General features: G+C 34.3%; 1 pseudogene; it reads right to left on the minus strand.

Annotated features, from left to right (window-relative positions):
• The window catches only part of LOC130854215 (chromobox protein homolog 3-like), a 46,762-nt pseudogene extending 26,450 nt beyond the window's left edge, over positions 1-20,312 (minus strand).
• Positions 20,313-21,220: the final 908 nt, after the last annotated feature.

Below are 21,220 nucleotides of genomic sequence, written 5' to 3' on the forward strand. Positions count from 1 at the left end.
TTCTAAAAAGTTTGTGTAGAATTTGCATTCTCTCTCTTGTTTCATTGGATTGTTATGAAGTCATGTGGGCTTAGAATTTTCTTTGTGGAATGATTTTTTTATTATAAATTTCATTTTTTAGTAGATATTGTGACTTAGATTTTCTATTTCTACTTCTGTTAACCTTAAGTTCTACTTTGCAAGGGTTTGTTCTTTTAAGCTATGTTAAAGAATTTATTGTCAAAGTTCTTCATACTATTCCCTTATTGTCACTTTAATGTTAATAGATCTATAATGACGTTCTCCCTTTTATTCCTCATGTTGGCAATTTGTTTTCTCTTTTTATCTTAACCTATCTTGCTAGATTTTGATTAATTTTATTACTGTTTTCAAAGGGCTGACATCAATATTTTTGTATTTGTCATTTTTATATTTTATAGACTACTAATATTTGTTTTTCCTTCTGCTTATTTTTGGTGTAATTTGATCTTTTTTAGCTTCTTTTTTTTAAATATATTTATTTATGTACTTTATAAAAAAATCAACTATTTATTTATTGGCTGTGTTGGGTCTTTTTTGCTGCGGCTGGACTTTCTCTAGTTGCGTCAAGCGGGGGCTACTCTTCGTTGTGGTGCACGGGCTTCTCATTTCGGTGGTTTCTCTTGTTGCAGAGCATGGGCTGTAGGGATGCGCATGAGGGCTCACAGGCTCTAGAGCACAGGCTCAGTAGTTGTGGCACACAGGCTTAGTTGCTCTGCAGCGTGTGGGATCTTCGCAGACCAGGGCTTGAACCTGTGTCCCCTGCATTGGCAGGAGGACTCTTAACCACTGTGGCACCAGGGAAGTCCTTTTCTAGCTTCTTAAGGTAGAAGCTAAGGTGTTGGTTTCAGCCCTTCCTTCTTTTCTAATATAATCATTTAAAGCTATTTAATGCTGTCTAAGCACCTCTTTAGTCATAACCCACACATTTAGATATGTTTGTTTTCATTAGCACTCACGTCACAATGCTTTTTAATTTTCTTTCTGATTCTTTGACTCATGAACTATTTAAAGCGGTATTACTAAATTGCCAAATATTTGGGGATTTTCTGGATACCTTAATGATGTTAATTTCTAATTTAAAATATTTTTAGCCAGATAATATATTCTGCATGATTCTATTGTTTCATATTAATCAAAACTTGTTTTATGACCTAGAATATCAGTCTTTCTTGGTTAGTCTTCCACATGCCACTGAAAATAATAGGCATACTGTGGTTTTGAGGTGAGGTGTTCCTGTAAATGCCAGTTAGGTCAAGTTGCATGGTAGCATTTTTCAAATCTTGTTTTTTACCAATTTTTGTGTACTTATTCTATCAGTTACTCAGAGAAGAGTGTATAAATACCTAACTATAGTTCCCTTCTGCTCTCCTGCTCTGCCCTCAGCTGTCCAGTTGTGGCAAGCCCGGCTTGCCTTGATTGATCAATTTCTCTCAGCTCCCTTCCTGGCTCTGCTTTTGGAGGATATTTGCCTTGCACTTTGGGGAGGGTCCATGCACCTCACTGGGATTTCTCTCAGCTCTTGCACTGCATCCAGGCTTTCACATGGTACCCCTGAGCATTCAGTGAAGATTCATGGGAAAGAGTTGGTGGGTGAAGAAGACTTACTCTGTAGCTGAGGTAGCTCAGAGCTTCAGATTGTGATGCAGGTCCACGCAGGGCTATGGCAAGTGTGTTAAAAGTGCTTATACCTTCTCCTAAACCTCATCCGTGGTGGATTTTTCCTCTTCACACTTCTCCCTGAGCCATCAGTTTCTTTTATCGTATAATATGTTTATCCTTTCTGGAATTTAGTGCATTTGCATTCTCAAGCTTCTGATGAGTTTTTTAAAAGCTATAATTTTATTGCATAACCAGCTTGTTTTGGTTGATAGAATAAGAACAATGATTTCTTGCAACTTTCTAAATACTAACAGGAGGAGCAAGTCTGTTTCAGTTGATTTTTCATTTGGGGGATTACTTTTTAAAGTCTATTTTTAAATATGGGAAACATTTACTTGGTTCAAAACCAAAAGCATATAAAGAGTATAATATGAGAATTTTTGTTTTAATTCTTTTCTCCTTTTAAAAATAACGGTTGCACTTTGCTTCTTGTTTGTTTTTTCAGTGTTTCTTTTTCAAATATAAGCAAATGTGTATATGTGTGTGTATGTGTGTATCTAGATAGGTAGATAATATAAATATACAGATGTTAATTTCCTATCCTTTCTTACATGAAAGGTAGCATAATAAAAATTGTTCTGTACTTTGTTGGATTGTAAACTTAAAAAAAAATTAAAGTTGACTACAATACAGAAAAGTATAAAAATAATAAGAATATAGCCTAGTGATTAGTTGTAAATGAACCCATTTGTGTGATCACTACATTATCCAAGAAATAGAATGTTAATAGAAACTACTAAGCCTTCCTTATGTCCCCTCTCAATTATTATACTCTTTATCCTCGAATATAACCACTATTCAGGTTTTTACCATCACCAATTAGTCATGCAAGCTTTTGAAGTTTTATAATAAGTAAAATCATACAGACATTCTTTTGTGTCTGGCTTATTTACTCAATGATATATTTGTAAGAGTCAACAATTTTTTTTATGTAAAGCCTTAGTTCATTTATTTTTATGGCTGAATAATATTCCATTGTATGAATAGCATGCACTTTATTTTGCTATTCTATTTTTCATTATATTTGCTGGAAATTATCTTTGTAATTTTGATGTCATCTAAAAATAATTACAGCTTTATTTCTTACTTTTTGATCCTTATACATGTGTTTTCTTTCCTTGTCCTACAATGCTGAAAAGAAGGAGTAAGAGGGAACATGTTAGTTGCTAAATATCATAAGCAGCTAACATGTTTATTTTTTGAGGATTAAGGCAAAGCTTGTATTCTGGGTTTGCTTGTAGTTTTTAATTTTTGTCACCAATAGAGCTTGAATTTTTTCAAATGGTACCTAGGCATCTATTGAAATAATGTTTTTCTCCTTTGTTCTATTAATGAGTCATATTACATTGACTGATTTTTGAATGATAAACCAGACTTGCAGTCCTAAAATAAACCTAAATTGGACATAATATATTATCATTTTTATATATCACTGTGTGGTTTTGCAAATATTGTCTTGTAGAAGTTTCATGTATGTTCATAAGTAGGATTGGCCAATTCTTTTCCTTTCTTGTAATGTCTTCATTTTGTTTTAAAACCAAGTTAATTCTGTTTTTATAAAATGAAATGGTGGGTGCTCCCTCTTTTTCTATTTTATGGAAAGATTTCTATAAGCTTGGTGTTATTCTACCCTGAAAGTTTACCAGACTTGCCCTATGGGACTGCCATTTCATGTGTGAGGAGTTCTTTTTTTTTTTTTAAAGGATACAATTTCCCTGATGGAGAAATGACTATTTATATTTTCTCATGTTCTTATGTCAATTTTAGTGAACTATGATTTTTCTAAGAATTTTTTCAGTTCATCTAATTTATGAAATTTATTATCAAAAATTGATCATAATATCTTTAATTTTAAATGTGATAGCCTCCTCTTCCTTCCTGATTTTGGAAAATTTTCCTTTCTTTTTTCTCTTTATTACTATTAATTTTTAATCAATTTTTTACACTTTAAAGAACCAATTTTTGTTTTTGTCAATTCATTCTGTTATATTCTTGTTTTCTATTTAGTTTCTTTTCTCATCATATTGATTTTCTTCATATATTTCCTTTGCGCTTCCTTTTTGGACTTCATTTGCTTTTTGCTGTCTTCTGACTCTCTCATGGTGGATCATTCTCTTATTTTGTGTAAGCACATCTTCAGGAGAGACTGTTTTGTCTGTAGGCATCTTTCTTAAACACCCTAATTGTATAATAGTCACTCTGGATTGCTTTGCCTTTAGTTTTGCCAGACAGCCTAAGAGTTTTCAACAGCTGGAAATTACATTTTCCTTTGTTTTTCTTATTTGTGAATTATCATCCTGAGTAGAGAGAATTTTGACTTTATTTCCACACATGAAACAGGTTTATGAATTAAATTTCCATAGGAGACCTAGAAGACATTTTTACTCACTCAAAGCCCTAGGTAGAAGATTTTCACTTTTCATTTTCCAGACTTCTGGGGGTGAGAAGAGGGATGCAGGCATTCTCTTCATCTTGTCAGTCAGATACAATCCTCCCATGATTCTGGTTCTGAACCAGGCCTCATTGGCCCTCCTTGACTCACTTGGGCCCAAAGCCAAGTGTTCTGTTTCTGAGACAGCACTGGGTTGCCACATCTTCCCTCTGAAGTCTCAATCTGTCATGCTATGGCTTCTGCAGTGACATCTATAGGGCTTATTATTCTGCTTAATTTTATACATCGTTTCTGGGTTTTCTTTTCTTTTAAATTTTGGAATAGGGGAACACTCCATTGGGATAGAAATTCCTGCTAACTCTTTCATCATCTTGCCTGATTCTAAGCCTTTATAAAAGTTAGACTGGAATCTGATTAATTTGTATGTTTCAAATGAGGTGGTGGGGCGGCAATATAAATGGGGATAATATGGAAATGTAAGAATGCATTTGGATGATCAGGAAAAAAGACAAAATGAATGAACTGTGTAACATACATTTTATTCTGCTTGCAAGATAGCCAACACAGAAAAATATCACTCCCGAGACATCTTAGATATCAAAGAAGTCTTGGTAAAGGATTGCCTGTGGAATTGAGCATAAATAAATCAGAACACAAGACTTACGCTTCTTCATAATGCAAATATATGTGACAGTTGAGTCTACACTGGGAAATAAAATTAAGTCCATCAGTATGTATTGGGTTTTAGTGAATTTGGCTTCGCTCACCCCTAATTTAGAGTGTTCCAAAGTTTGCAATTAAAAGCTACAATTGAAGAGTGCCCAAACACAGGCTCATTAGTGGAGAGTTACAAAAGCTCAACAAAAACCACCTAAATTATAGACCTTGACTGTTCACAAGGCTTTCTCGGTTTTGGCAAATCAATGTTTTTAAAGTGTAAGTGTGTGGCTGGGGAAGAGATGGTGTATTTATTGTTCACTGTATTTATTTACATCAATCTTTTACTGTATCTCAGACTCAGAGATGTGCATGACTTGAACTTCACCATTCAATCATCCAGTAAAAAACCCTTTTAGTTTTTGTTTTTGCTTTTACTGTATTTTTTTTAAAGCAGTTTTATATTCACAGCAAAATTGAGAGGAGGGTGCAGGGATTTCCCATAGAGCTCTTGCCCCCACAAATACATGGTCTTCCTCTTATCAACATTCCTCACTGGAGTGGTGCATTTGTTATAACTGATGAACCTACACTGACACATCGTAGTCGCCCGAAGTCCATAGTTGACATTAGAGTTAACTCTTGGTGTTATACATTCCATGGGTTTGGACAAATGGACGATGGTATGTATCGTGCAGAGTATTTTCATTGCCCTCAAAATCCTCTGTTCTCTGCCTATTCATCCCTCCCCCTCCCCTCTCCCCTGACAACCCCTGGTCTTTTTACTGTCTCCATAGCTTTGCCTTTTCCAGGATATCATATAGTTGGAATCATACAGTATGTAGCCTTTCCTGATGACTTTGTTCATTTAGTATATGCATTTAAGTTTTTATTTCACCCATTCTTAACTTCATCTCTTTTTCTCAACAGTTGTCATAACGTATAAAATCTACATGGTTTGGAGGTATATATTCATTTTGAAAAATGAAAAGATTGTAATAGATAATGTTGGTAGCCTGCTGCATCCCTTAACTGCCATGAATGTTGACTGAGAACATTCCTAGTTACCCCTTCTCTAGAGAATCGTCCTTAGCTGCATGGGAAAACTCTCTCTTGTCTTACCTAATGTCACTCATTCTCCTCTCAAGAGAAACATTCCCATAAGAATCCCTTTCAGGCTCTGCCTTTAGAAGATCTAACCTAAGATCCTGGTTTGTCATACAAATTAATGGTTTATATATACTATGTGTATATATATATATATATATATATATATATATATATACACACACACACATATATAATTTATATATTTTATTAATTTACAAAAGTATATACAATTTGAATATATTTTAAATATAATAATATCATTAATAAATTGAAAAAATATATATATATGGTACCAAGAATAGTCAGAATAATTTGAAAAAGAGGAATAAGAGGAGGGGAACTTCTTTGGTAAGTGTTCTGACTATGACAACTTTATAATCGTTAAAAGAGTGAGCTTTTGGAGCACAGAGATATCAACTTCAAGAAAGCAGCAGAAGAGAAATCCAGAATGAGACTCAGGAACAATTATTTTATCACTAATATATTATTAGTTCTTAGAGCAGATTTGAATACTTGGTAAATAATAAAAACATGCTGAATGAATGGCAAATCGATATGTGACAGAGCTGATATTACAAGTCAGTTGGGAAAGAAGGGATTATTCATAAATGTTTCTGGAGCAATAGCTTATCCATATGAAAAAAAATGTATCTCATCTTCACACTATACAAACAAATCAGATCCAGTCAATTAGAGATCTAAATGTGAAAAGTAAAACTCAAAAATGTTTAGCAGAAAATATAGCAAAATAGCTTCATGACCTTGGTATGAGTGTGTAGTTTTTCTTTTTTAATATACCAAGAAAATATGAACAATAAAGGAAAATAGGAATTAGCTTGACTATTTAAAAAAGTTATATATCAAAAACAAACAGATTGAAAAGATAAGCCACAATCAGGAGAAATATTTGCGATATATAAAACTGACAAATGATTAGCTTTTGGCATATATAAAAGATACTATAAATCAATAAGAAAACAGATGAAAATGGAAAAATAGACAAAATATATGAACAGGCAAATCCAAAGACTAAATAAAAACATAAAATTTTCAACCTCAGGAGATTTTTTTCATATTCACAGATAAATAAAATTAAAAAATCAATAACAACAGTCCCTGAATATTCCACATGCTGTTCAGGATGTAGAGGGACAGCACATTCATGCAACACTGATGAAAATATAAATTGGTATTACCGCTTTGGAGAATCATTGGCAATACCTAGGGAAACATAAACACCAAAGCCACAGAAATTCCAGTTCTAGTTTTATGCCATAGGTGAACTCATGCACGTGTGAACAAGAAGACATGCAAAATTGCTCATTTCAACTTTATTTGTAATGTCAAAAATTTTGAAACACTCTCTCCATCAACCAGACAAGGAAAAATAATATATGGTATATTCGTAAAATGAAATACTCTACAGTCAAAATGAATATACTAGATTTACAAGTATCAATAGAAAAAAATTTAAGTATAATGTTGAATAAATCAAGCTAGTTTCAAAAGGATATGTACAGCATGATTCTGTTTTATAAAGCTTTAAACATGTAGAATAATATTATATATTGCTTCTGCAGTAATACACATGTAGTGAAAATACGAAAACATGAGTGGTAAAGATCAGGAAGGTCGGATTAGTTTAAACTCTGGTCAGGGGAGGGAGAGGGGTATATGTTCTTAGAGACTTAATTTTCAATTACGCGTGGGGTTGAATTTTACATGTAGTGTTTTATTTCTTAAGCTGAGTAGCAGGTATATGGGCTTTTTGTTATATTGTGCATACATCTGTATGCCCCAAAACCTTCTTGATAAAAAAAATAAAATGTATTTTATGCTGCTTCCTGTGTATTTAAGTTTACATATACAGCACACACATACAAACATTGTTTTATACTTTTTTTCCCTCCGGATTTGTTTTGTTTTCTTCTTAATATTACCTGTGTTACTCTCTGCAGATCTTCAATGTGTCTGAATGCTGCAGTGCATTCCAGGATTTATCCCTCACATTTTGCTTTCATTCTTCTAGCGGTGGATCCCTTCCACCATTTTACCTGTCCTCTTGTAGACCTATGCAGGAGTCTTCTTCATGTGTTGCTGGATCATAGAATGTGCACATATGTAATTTCACTAAGTATACCCAGATAGCTGTCAATCAGATAGATCCAAATAACATCTCATTTTACACTTTTACCAGAAGTGGATGAGGGATTCTATTTTTCCACAGTCTTCTCCTAGTCTGTCATCAGATAACAAAATCTATAGCATCCTTTGTTGAACAAGAATTCTTAAATGTGATGTAGCAAAATTAGTTCATTCTTACCTCAAAACTTATGCTTTTTCTTGGGTATCTGATTTAGAAAGTTCATTGTGACACCAAGGTTACAGAAATATTCTGGGCTGAGGAATAATGGTGGTTCTTAAGGTTCTATCCGGGGAGTACAGCTGTTTGAATGCTCTTGGTCAGAGAATTGTTCTCCTCTATCTGAGAAAGTGATCCTTCTCAATCACAGGAGCAGTTTCACAAGGAATGCCCATGGGGGTCTGAGGGAGAGGGCTGCATTTAGACACCCAGAGCACATGTGTCATCCTGGACAATCAATGGAGACCGAGCTCTTCCAAACAGGACATTCTCATGTGTGATTAGGACACTTGAAAGCAAGACAACTCAGCCACACCTGACTAGCCTTTCCCTTTCTTCACCTCAGGATTCTCATGTGTAATAAGGAGAGGATGGACAATTACATCTCTACTATTTCCTTGAGCTCAAACAGTTCATGTAGAATATATATATATATATACACACCAATTTATAGATTTCATCATTCCAGAGCTATAGGAGTCAAGTTTGTTGATAGTTTCTCACATGCCCTAGAACAAGCCATTTATAAATCATTTATAAATCAAGGTCATTGGACTCTAGGTGGGACCATACTAAACTCTTTACCAAGAGTATTAACTTTAGCTCAATATGCAATATATATATATGAGAGAATATATAAATACTATATATACATATATATAGTATATTCCCATATATACATACATATATATATAAATTCCCATATATATATATATATATATATAAATTCTCAAACCTCAGTGATTTACTGCAGTAGAAACAAATTTATGACTCAGGTAAAGTCCAGTTGGAGGATATTGGTTGGGTGGCTTTCCAGGCCATCACTTAAGAACCCAGGATTCTTCCATCTTGTGGTTCTTCCCTTTTTGAGGTTCTTGAAATTCTCTCTGGTCACTTGCCAGACAGGAAGAGAGAACAGAGTTCACTGTGGGAGGATATTTTGAGACTAAGCCTTGAAGTGGTACACAGCACTGCACTCTCTGTGGTGGAATTTGATCCCATGGCTACAGTAACAGAGAGAGAGAGAGGCTAAGAAATCCATGAAGAAGACATAACTTTCAGAGAACACAGAGCAGTCTCTGTCACAGCGGGAATCCCTGGCAGGCATCTGCAGAATACAGATTAGTTTTGTTTTAATTATAGAAGCAATGTAACAACATTAAAAATGATGTTTCAAAACTAGGGAGGAATTACCCATAATCCCATGCCAGGAACAAAATATCCGTTAGTATTTATACAACTTTACATAGCTAGGACCTTAGAGGGCATGCACTTGAGTAGTTCCTCCCCCCTTTCCCTCCTTCTTGATTTTCTAACTTCCTTCTTTAAACATTTCTTGTTTTGTTTTGTTTAAACACTTCTTGGTTGTCTACAGGATTAGACATCAAGAACAGAGAGGTTAGTAAGGCACAGAATTTTGGGACTTCGCTGGCTGTCCAATGGTTAGGACTCTGTGCTTCCACTGCAGGGGGCACAGTTCGATCCCTGGTCAGGGAACTAAGATCCTACAAGTCACATTGCACAGCCAAAAAAAAAAGACACAGAATTTTAACATGCAGTTAAAAGAATTTCCACTAGCATGAGATCAGGCAAGCAACCAACCATTATAGCAAAACATGACTAGGGATGTGATAGAAATAAATGCGGAGTATCGTGGCAGCACTTACCCCAGAAACAGATGTCTAGAGACAGTGGTATCTTAACTGAATAATAAAGGATACATAGAGGCTAGAGTGGTTAAAAAAGAAAACAGTCAAGAGCATTCCATGGAGTGGGAGGAGTGGGGGCACTATTCTCCAAGGCCTGGTGACATGAGCTGGAACCGCAAGCTCTGGGAACTGCACATAGTTCAAGTTGATCGAGAAGCAGAGTGTGAACGGGAGGTGGTGAGAGCTGAATCAGGATGGGGTCAAACTGTGGAAGACTGTCAACTCTGCCAAGGAGACAAAATTTTAGTTTAAACACGAGAGAAGTCATTGAAGTATTTTAAGCAGAGGAATGATTTAGTCAGCACCTTGCTTGAGGAAGATAACCCTAGTTGCTATGTGAAAAAAGACACCAGAGGTGGACAAAACTGAAGGCAAGAGACAAATGAAAGGACTAGGTGCATAATTCATATGAGATATGATGGTGGGTTTATTTGGGTTGTGATTGACATTGGAGAGAAATATATAGCATTCAAGAGACATTTAGGTGGTAGAACCAACAGGGCTTGGGAATTGATTGGATATGAGCAGTTAAAGATAGGAATATGTTAGGGATGACCCAGAATTCAGAATTGGCTGATTGGATAGATAATTAAGATAGGGACGATTGGAAAAGAAAGGATAATGAATTCAGGTTTTATTTTAATTTTGCGGTACTTTTAGAAATATAAGTAGAGGAGACTGGTAAGAGGTTGGTTATAAAACTGAAATTCAGGGAAGAGAACTACACTGAAGATAAGATTCTTAATTGACTGTATAGGAGTAAAAGAGGTTGTCCGGAGACCAGATACTGAGTGTGAAGATCATCATTTAGGTGAGTGATGAAAGAATAAAAGTTGACAACAGAGGTTATAAAGGAGCAAACAAATGAATAGAAATAAGAACAATAATAGAACAAGAGTGTTAAATCAGAGAAACCAAGGGAAGAAAATTCTGTGTTGAGAAGAGATCAAGGAAAATAAAGATAAAAAGTGCTCATTAGATTTGTCATCGAACAGTTCATGAGTACTCTTCTGAGTACATTTTTTTAATGGAAAAGAATCAGATGACTTGAATTTTGAGGAGTGAGTGAAAAAGTGAAGAATTATCTCTTAATGACAGTCGATGGTTATCAATAAGAAGAGAGAATAGGAGAGAAGCTCTATGTTTATCTGAACAGGAATTTTTTTTCAAAACTGGAAAAGATTTGAAAAAGTGTAAATGCTTTTGGGAGAAATCTTGTAGAAAAAGATACTTTGAAAATAATAGAATGATAACAAAGAGGAGTAATTAATAGGATGAGGTCCCTAGGAGTCAAGAGCAGACCTGGAGGATAAGGCCATTTTAACAGGCAGAAAGAAGGAACAATGATTTCGGATAAGGCTACATTTATCAGTTTATTAGTGGGAATTTCTGGTAGATCTCATGTGCTGACTTCTATTGCATTTGCAGTGAAATGCCAATTGCTGAGGGAAAGCAGGATGGTAGGGTCAGATATTTAAGAAAAATGGAGAAGGTTTAAAATTACCATTATGGAAGAGGATCTCTCACACACAAATATAACATCAGTACTGAGTAGTGCTGGGAACTTCCTTGAAATCAGAGATGCTACAATGACCACCCTCCCAATGGTAGTGTTCAGTGTCCTGTGTCTGTAGGTGAAGAAGGAAAGTAGTTGAACGGTCACACAGTTGCCGGGGTGGGGGGTGGGGTGGTTGGTAAAAGGACAAGAGAGGCAAAGATGATGGCAAGGAAATGGAGAAAATGACCAGCCAGAAAATCTAAGCTGACTATGAAAAATGGAGAAAAGCTCCACAGGGCTGGAGAGTCTCACAAGATGGAGATTAACTGATGCTAATTAATTGAGGGAAAGAAAAGAGAGAATAAAATGCTAGTACTCTGAGTAGGTGTTTAATTTCATAAGTCCATGAGCCTCTAAATAAATATTTGTTGAATGATGATTGAGCAGATTTGCCTATAGGCACATGTAAACTTTCCCCTGTTGTTGTACACCTCGGTTGCTTTTATTTTCAGTTTTTTAAATGATCAATGCAGTAAAATAGATTTTTTTCTTTTAGTGTACAGTTCTATGACTTTTTTTCTTTAAGAACTTTTATTGAGATACAATTGACATACAATGAACTACAAAGTGTACAATTTGATTTTTTTTCTTATTAGTAATATATAATTGGCAATCCCAATCTCCCAATTCATTTCCCCCCAATGCGTGCCCCGGCTTTCCCTACTTGGTGTTCATATGTTTGTTCTCTACATATGTGTCTCTATTTCTGCCTTGCGAACTGGTTGTATTGTACCATTTTTCTATAGTCCACATATATGTATTAATATATGATATTTGTTTTTCTCTTTCTGACTTACTTCACTCTGTATGACAGTCTCTAGGTCCATCCACGTCTGTACAAATGTCCCAATTTCATTCCTTTTTATGGCTGAGTAATATTCCATTGTATATATGTACCACATCTTCTTTATCCATTCATCCGTTGTTGGACATTTAGGTTGCTTGCATGTCCTGGCTATTGTAAATAGTGCTGCAATGAACATTGGAGTGCATGTGTCTTTTTGAATTATGGTGTTCTCTGGGTATATGCCCAGTAGTGGGATTGCTGGGTCATATGGTAACTCTACTTTTAGTTTTTCAAGGAACCTTCATATTATTTTCCATAGTGGCTGTATCAATTTACATTCCCACCAACAGTGCAAGAGCATTCCCTTTTCTCCACACCCTCTCCAGCATTTACTGTTTGTAGATTTTCTGATGATGCCCATTCTGACTGGTGTTAGGTGATACCTCACTGTCATTTTGATTTGCATTTCTCTAATAATTAGTGATGTTGAGCAGCTTTTCATGTGCCTCTTGGCCATCTCTATGTCTTCTTTGGAGAAATGCTTATTTAGGTCTTCTGCCCATTTTTTGATTGGGTTGTTTGTTTTTTTGATATTGAGCTGGATGAACTGTTTATATATTTTGGGGATTAATCCTTTGTCTGTTGATTCATTTACAAATATTTTCTCCCATTCTGAGAGTTGTCTTTTCATCTTGCTTATAGTTTCCTTTGCTGTGCAGAAGCTTTGAAGTTTCATTAGGTCCCACTTATTTATTTTTGTTTTTATTTCCATTACTATAGGAGGTGGGTAAGATAGCTCATTTCTTTTCAGTGCTAAATAATATTCCGTTATCTGGATATATCAGTTTATTTATCCATTCACCTACTGAAAGACATCTTGGTTGCTTCCAAGGCTTGGCAGTTATGAAATTACTGTGTAGGTTTTTGTGTGGACCTGCAAGGAGAGATATTGCTGGATTGTATGGTAAGACTGTGTTTATCTTGGGAAGATAGTGCTAGACTCTTCTTCCAAAGCAGCTGTACCATTTTGCATTTCCACGCGCAATGACTGAGAGTTCCTGTTGCTCCGAGTCTTCACTAGCTTAGGGTGTTGTCAGTGTTCTGGATGTTAGCTATTCTAATTGGTGTGTAGTGGTTTATCATTGTTATTTTAATTTGCCATTACCTAAGGATATATGATGTTTTATAACTTTTCATATAATTATTTGCCATCTGTTTATCTTCGGTGGTGAGTTGTCAGTTCGGATCCTTTATCCATTTTAATTGAGTTGTATGCTTTCTTATTTTCGAGTTTTAAGATACATATATCTTGGATACTAGTGTGCTATCAGATATGCATTTGGCAACAGTCTGCGGCTTGTTTTTTCATTCTCTTAGAAGTGTATTTCTTAGAGTGTATGTTTTTCATTTTAATGAAGTCCAGCTTGTCAATATTTTTCTTCCATGGAGTGTGCTTTCATGTTATACTAGAAAGTCAACACCAAACCCAAGGGCACCTAGATTTTCTCCTGTGTTAGCTTCTAGAAGTTTTATAATTTTGCATTTACATTTGAATCTATAGTCCCTTTTCAATTAGATTTTGAGAAAAGTGTAAGCTCTGTATCTAGATTAATTTTTTGTATGTGGATGTCCAGTTGTTCCATCGACATTTGTTGAAAAGACTATCTTTTCTCCATTAAATTTCCTTTGCTCCTTTGTCAAAGTTTGATGGAGTCTATTTGTGTAGGTCAACTGGGCTTCCTATTCTGTTCCACTGATTTATTTGTCTATTCTTTTACAATACCACACTGTCCTGATTAATGTTGTTTCTATAAATTTTTTTTATAAATTTATTTATTTTTAGCTGTGTTGGGTCTTCGTGGCTGTGCGCAGGCTTTCTCTAGTTGTGGTGAGTAGGGGCTACTCTTCATTGAGGTGCACGGGCTTCTCATTGCAGTGGCTTCTCTTGTTGGGGAGCACGGGCTCTAGGCATGTGGGCTTCAGTAGTTGTGGCACGTGGGCTCAATAGTTGTGGTGCATGGGCTTAGTTGCTCTGTGGTATATGGGATCTTCCTTGAGCCAGGGCTTGAACCCATGTCCCCGGCATTGGCAGGCATATTCTTAACCATTGCGCCACCAGGGAAGCCCTATTTCTATGAATTTTAATACATGTACAGATTTATGTAACCACCATAGTAATCAGCATACGGAATAATTACATCAGTCAAAAAAAAAAGGAACAACTTCTTTATGTTTTCTCCTTATACTCACATTTCCTACCCACTCACAACGTCTGGCAATCACTAATGTGTTTTCCTTCACAGTAGTCTTGTCTTTTTGTGAATGTCAAATGAATGAAATCATGTGACATAGAACCTTTTGAGATTGGCTTCTATCAGTCAGCATAATGCTTTTGGAGAATCATCCTTTTTTTTTAATGAGTATTAATAGTTGTTCCTTATTATGGCTGAGGGGTATTCTGTGATACGGATGTAGCACCATTTGCTTATTCATTCCCTATTTGAGAGACATTTGCATTATTTTCAGTGTTTGATGATTAAGAGTAAAGCTGCTATAAATATCCATGTACAGGTTTTGTGTGAACATGTTTTCATTTCTCTAGGTTCAATACCTAGAAGTGAAATTGCTGGGCCATAATAAGTACGTGATTAACTCTAAAAGAATTTTCTACAGTGGCTGCTTGATTTTACATTCCCACCAGCAATGTATGAGAGATCTGTCTGTTCTACTGCTTCACCAGCACTTGGTAACGTCAGAAATTTTTAGTTTGGACATTCAATAGATGGCAGTTTTGTTTCATCATTTTAATTTGCATTCACTAGCTAATCATGTTGAATATTTTTCATGTGATTATTTGCCATCCATACATTTTTAGTGAGCTGTCTGTCAACATATTTGGCCCATTTAAAAAAAAAAAGTGTGTTGTTTGTTTTTTCCCTGTGAGTTTTGAGAATTCTTTATTATTATGGGTAGAAGTCCTTTGTCAGATATGTGATTTATAAACATATTCCCCCTGTCCATAGCTTGCTTTTTCATTCTTCTGATAGTGCCTTGTGCAGAGCAAAAGTGGTTAAATTTGATGGTTCATTTTATCAAAAATATTTTTTTTATGTCTCAGGTTTTTAGTGTCATGTCTGAGAATTCTAATTCTTTGTATAGCCTTAGGTTATAACGATTTTCACCTAAAATATTTATAGTTTTGCATTGTATATTTAGATGCCTAAGCAATTCTGAATTAATTTTTTTATAAGATAGATGTAGGTTAAGGTTTATCTTTTTGTCTACGTATATCAGATTGTCTAACACCATTTGTTGAAAAAAGCAGTCTTTTCTCTCTTCAGTTACTATTGGCCCTATTTGTGAGGGTCTATTTCTAGACAGTCTATTCTATTTCATTGATATATGTGTTTATTCCTTCACCACCAATACCACAATGTCTTAATTACTATAGACTTATAGCAAGTCTTTAAATTTGGACAGTGTGATTTCTCCAAATGTTTTATGCGTGATCAAAATTGTTATAGCTATTCAAGTTTCTTCACCTTTTCATATAAATTTTAGAATCAGCTTGTCTAAATCTACAACATGTTTTGCTAAAATTTGGGTCAGTATTGCATTCATTTACAGATCAAGTTATTACCTCCCAAAGGTCCCACCTTCAAATATTATCACATTGGCAATATCTCCATTTATTTAGGTCTTTGTTAATTTCTTTCATCAGTGATTTGTAGTTTTTGGTATATAAATTCTATACTTGATTCTTTTTATATTTATACCAAAGCATCTCATTATTTTTCTTAGAGTTATTATAAATGGTATTGATGTAATTTCTGTTTTTAATTTTACATTGTTAGTATATGGAAAAAAAATTGATTATTCTTATGTCCTGCAAACTTGCTAAACTTATCTATTATAATTTCTAGAAGGATTTATGCTTGTTTCATTTTTATTTTTTATTCTCTGGGATTTTCTATATAGGCAATCATGTCATCTGTGAATAAAGACAGTTTTATTTCTTCATTTCTAATCTATTTTTTAAAATAATTTCTGTTTCTTGCTTGTTGCACTGGCTGAAACTTCCAATACTAAGTTGAATAAAAGTTATGAAAATGACATTCTTATCTTTCCCCATCTTAAGAAGAAAGCATTCAGTCTCTCACTAGTAAGTATGATATTAGCTGTAGGATTTTTGGTTTGTTTTTTTTTTAATTCCCTTTGTCATGTTAAGGAAGTTCCTTTCTAGTCCTAGGTTTTATCATGAATGGATATTGAATTTTGTCAAATTCTTTTCCCTCATCAGTTGATCTGTTAATTATTTTTTAATGATTTTTGCAATTTTTCATGAAGGATATTGGTCTGTAGTTTTCCTTTTTCCTACAGTCTTTTGGCAGAGGGTGATGAAAGTTTCATAAAGTGACTTGAGATATGTTTTCTTTTCTTCTATCATCTGAGAGACATTTTGTAAAATTAGTGTTATTTCTTTAAATATCTGATATGATTTTCCTGTGAAACCATCTGGGCTTGGGGATTTCTTTTTCAGAAAATGTTTAAACTAAAAATTTCATTTCTTTAATATTTATAAGACTGTTTATTTCATTTTGTGTGAATTTGGGTAAAGTTTTCAAAGAATTGCACCACTTCACATAAACTGTGGACTAGATCGCACAGAGTTGGACAGAATATTCACGTGTTATCCTTTTAATATCTATGGTATCTTTAGCTAAATTTCTTCTTTTATTTCTGAATTGGCAATTTGTCTCTCTTCCTTACCAGTCTGATAGAGATTTATCAATTTTATTCATCTTTTTAAAGAACAAACATTTGCTTACATTGATTTTCACTTTTTGGATTTAATTTTATTGAAGTTTACTCTATTATCTTCTTCCTTATGCTGTTTTAGGTTTTTATTTCATTTTTCTTTTTCTCAGTTCTTAACTTAGAAGCAAGAATTATTGATTTGATGCCTTTCTTATTTTCTAATAAAAGCATTTATTGCTATGAATTTCACTGCAAGCACTGCTTAAACTGCACCCCACAACTCTTAATATCTTTGTATTTTCTTGAAGTTCAAATATTTTTTAATTTACTTCAGGACTTACTCTTTGACCCACGGATTATTTTAAAGTGTGTTGTTTGATATCCAGGTGTTTGAAGATTTTCCAGTTTTCCATTATTGATTTCTAATTTAATTCCATTAAGATGTGAGAACATAATTTGTAGGATTTAATTATTTTAAATTTGTTAAAGTTTGATTTATGGCCAAAATATCAACAATCTTGGTGAATGATCCACGTAGACTTTAAAAGAATGTACTTTCTGCTGTTATTGGCTGGCATGTTCTATAAATACCAATTAGATCAGCTGGTTGATGGTTTTGTTCAATTCCTCAATATCCTTGCTAATAGTCTGTCTACTAGTTCTATTACTGAGTGATGTATGTTGAATTCTCTAAGTATGATTGTGAATGTTTTTATTTCTGCTTTCATTTCTGTCAGTTTTTGCATATTGAAACTCTGTTCCTAGGTATGTATACATGTAGGATTGTTATTTCTTTTTTTGTGTGAATTGAATAATTGATTAATATGCAGTGATTCTCCTAATCCCTGATAATTTTCTGTGCTCTGAAGTCCTCTTTGTTTGATATTAATATATCCACTTCAGCCCTCTTTGGATTAACCTTTGCATGGGACATAATTGCCCATCCTTTTATTTTTAATTTACCTACTTTGTTATATTTGAAGTGACACTACCAAATGTAAAATAGATAGCTAGTGGGAAGCTGCTGCATAGCACAGGGAGATCAGCTCAGTGCTTTGTGATGACCTAGAGGGGTGGGATGGGGAGGGTGGGAGGGAGGCTCAAGAGGGAGGAGATATGGGAATATATGTATACATATAGCTGATTCACTTTGTTGTACAGCAGAAACTAACACAGCATTGTACAGCAATTATACTCCAATAAAGATGTATTAAAAAAAGTTTATTGTAGAGAGCATATAGTTGGATTATTGTTTTAAATTGAAGTATAGTTGATGTACAATATTGTATGTTACAGCTATGCAATGTAGCTATTTTTAAAGATTATACTCCATTTATAGTTATTATAAAATATTGCCTATATTCCCTGTGTTGTGCAATATATCCTTGTAGCTTATTTTATACGTAACAGTTTGTATCTCTATATCCCCTACCCCTATAGTGCCCTTTCCCCTTCCCTCTCCCTACTGGTAACCACTAGTTTGTTATTCTATATCTTTGAGTCTGCTTCTTCTTTGTTTTTTTTTTTTGTTTTTTAAACAAATATAAAACTATTTATTGACCACTGTTCACCAGTATTTACAATGAAGTAAACAGTATGGTTGAATAACATTCTGATTACTACAAAGTTATTGTTTTTCCTGGCTTCTGCTGAACCAGTAACCCCAAATACTGAGAAGACTGAGCGTACATGTAAGAAACAGGTTGGGGGTAAAGTTTGAAAAAAACATACAGCTCAAGTTTAGATTAGAAAAGTTTGTTTACTCATTTATTCTTGCAGATCCTATATTGCTAACATCTCTAACCATCTGATTAGGTTTCCATGAACAAGTCTGAGACATTACACGTATCACAGCCTTTCAGTGAATATAGCACAGGGATTTCAACTTCTTGTAAAAGAATGGTTCACCAAAAGGAACCTTTAAATGTCCGTTTAACTAAGTCTTGCTTGGCTAATTAAAACATACCAGATATTTTCTAGTTTTTTCATTTGGGTGGGGAAGTTGTTGATAGTGATAAAATTTTCCTTTTAGGGGTTTTGCATATAAAAGTACATTTATATGACTGTAGATATGGATGCAGATTCTGATAGGAGTGCTTTAAAAAATTATCCAATTTAAATTGTTTACCTTAATTTGTCTACTTAATTACAAAATTATTTAATTTGAAAGGTTAAGACTTAAATTTTTCATTTTAAGTTGAAGTGATTAATTATACTGCTCAAAATGATAGAATCCCAGAAACATGGGCTTATTCATGGTTGTGAAAAGCTGTTTTTGTTTTGGTAAATATATTTAAACAACAACAACAACAACAAAAACCCAAACCATTTACATATATATTTTATGTATACACATTCAAAAAACCCAGAATGGTCCTTAGGCATATATGAGTTAAATGCAAATTCTAAATTCTGATTGAGTAATGACTATGGAGACTTCCCCCAACATTTAGAAAAGCTGTTCTCTAATGCAGAGGAAATAACATACCGTGGTATCGAATGTTCTTTTCTGCTAAAGGAAGCAACTACAGAAAGCTTGTATTTGTTCAAAGTAGCCAGTGCTACAGATGCAGAAAACAAAACAAAAACCCAACAACTTCCCCAATACTACTTCAAAAGAACATATCAAACTTGATTTTCATTAAAATGTAATTATTTCTTCACACTAATAAATCAAAAAACCAAGACAGATTTTATATATATATATATACATATATATATATATATATATATAAAGCAATGCAAACAATGATTGAGCTTCATCTTCTGGAAAAGAATGCCAAGTTAGTCTCTTCATAAAAAGCAATTACAATTTGAGGATACTTCATATTTGCCTCTTTTGCCAGCACCAAGTCTGGCTCATCTGAATCCTTCCATTTCATGAGAAACATTAATTCTCCACTGCTGTCTGTGGCACCAATGGTTCGTTCTGGATCGAGACCTCTGGCAAAACCTCTTGGTTTATCAGCAGCATCTCTTTTCTTCTTTGATTTGCTATCATCAAATTCACTGTCAGATAAAGATTTTCTTTTTGTTCCATCATTTTCTTTACCAGCTTTTTGAGATTTAAGAAATGCTTCAATTAACTCTGGACAATCTAAATGTTCTTCAGGTTCCCAAGTATTGTCTGCATCCGTAAATCCCTTCCACTTCAGGAAATACTCCACCTTCCCATTCACTACACGTCAGTCCAGTACTTTTTCTACTACAGATTCTTCAGGTTCTGCCTCTTCAACTTTTTTACTCTTTCCATTCTGTTTCTTTCCCATTTTTTGCAATGTAGTTTTATTGGAGGCCATTTGTTACTGCAGACTTGAAGAGCTATTATTATTCACCGCTTCCGAGCTGCTCCGGGTCCGGGTCGGCGGCGCCTCTGGCCCTGCGCGCCTCAAGCTCCAGCCACATCCTAGGGGGAGCTGCTGCTTCTTTGTTATATGCACGTTTGTTGCATTTTTTAGATTCCACATATAAGTGATATCATACAGTACATGTCTTTCCCTGTCTGAGTTATTTTATTTAGCATAATGCACTCCAAGTCCATCCATGTTGCTGCAAATGGCAAAACAAACAAACAAAAATACTGATATTTTCATGTAATTGCTGTGTTTAGACCAATTGCATGTAATATAATTATTGATAGATTTAGATTTAGGTCTAATATTTTATTGTCTGTTTTCTGACTGTTTCTTCTGTTTTTTCATTTCTGTTTCTCCCTTCTTGCATTCATTTGGTGAATTTTACATTTTTATTACATTTTATCTGTTTACATAGATTGTTAGTGCTTGTTCTCACAATCACAATTCACATACTTTATCTTTTATTGACTCCTAATAATTTTACCTCATCAAGTAGAATTTAGAAAATTTATCATCATATAGGTCCCTTTAGTTTTATAGTTGTCTGACATATTCCAATTACATTAAAAACCTCATCACACAATGATATACATATTTTTTGTTTTCAACAACTGAATATACTTTAAAAATTGAGAAGAAAAGAATAGTCTATCATATCCCCCAAGTTATTTACTATTTCTGTGGCTCCTCCTTCATTCCTGATGTCCCAGGTTTCCTTCCGGTATCAGTTCCCTTCTGCCTGAAAAATTCTGGTCCACAATTCTTTGTGCACACATCTGCTAACAACAGTTTGTTTTAATTTTCTTTCATGTGGGAATGTCTTTATTTCGTTTTGTATTCAGACAATATTT

The sequence above is a fragment of the Hippopotamus amphibius genome, chromosome 5, assembly GCF_030028045.1.
Source record: "Hippopotamus amphibius kiboko isolate mHipAmp2 chromosome 5, mHipAmp2.hap2, whole genome shotgun sequence".
Lineage (NCBI taxonomy): Eukaryota > Metazoa > Chordata > Mammalia > Artiodactyla > Hippopotamidae > Hippopotamus > Hippopotamus amphibius.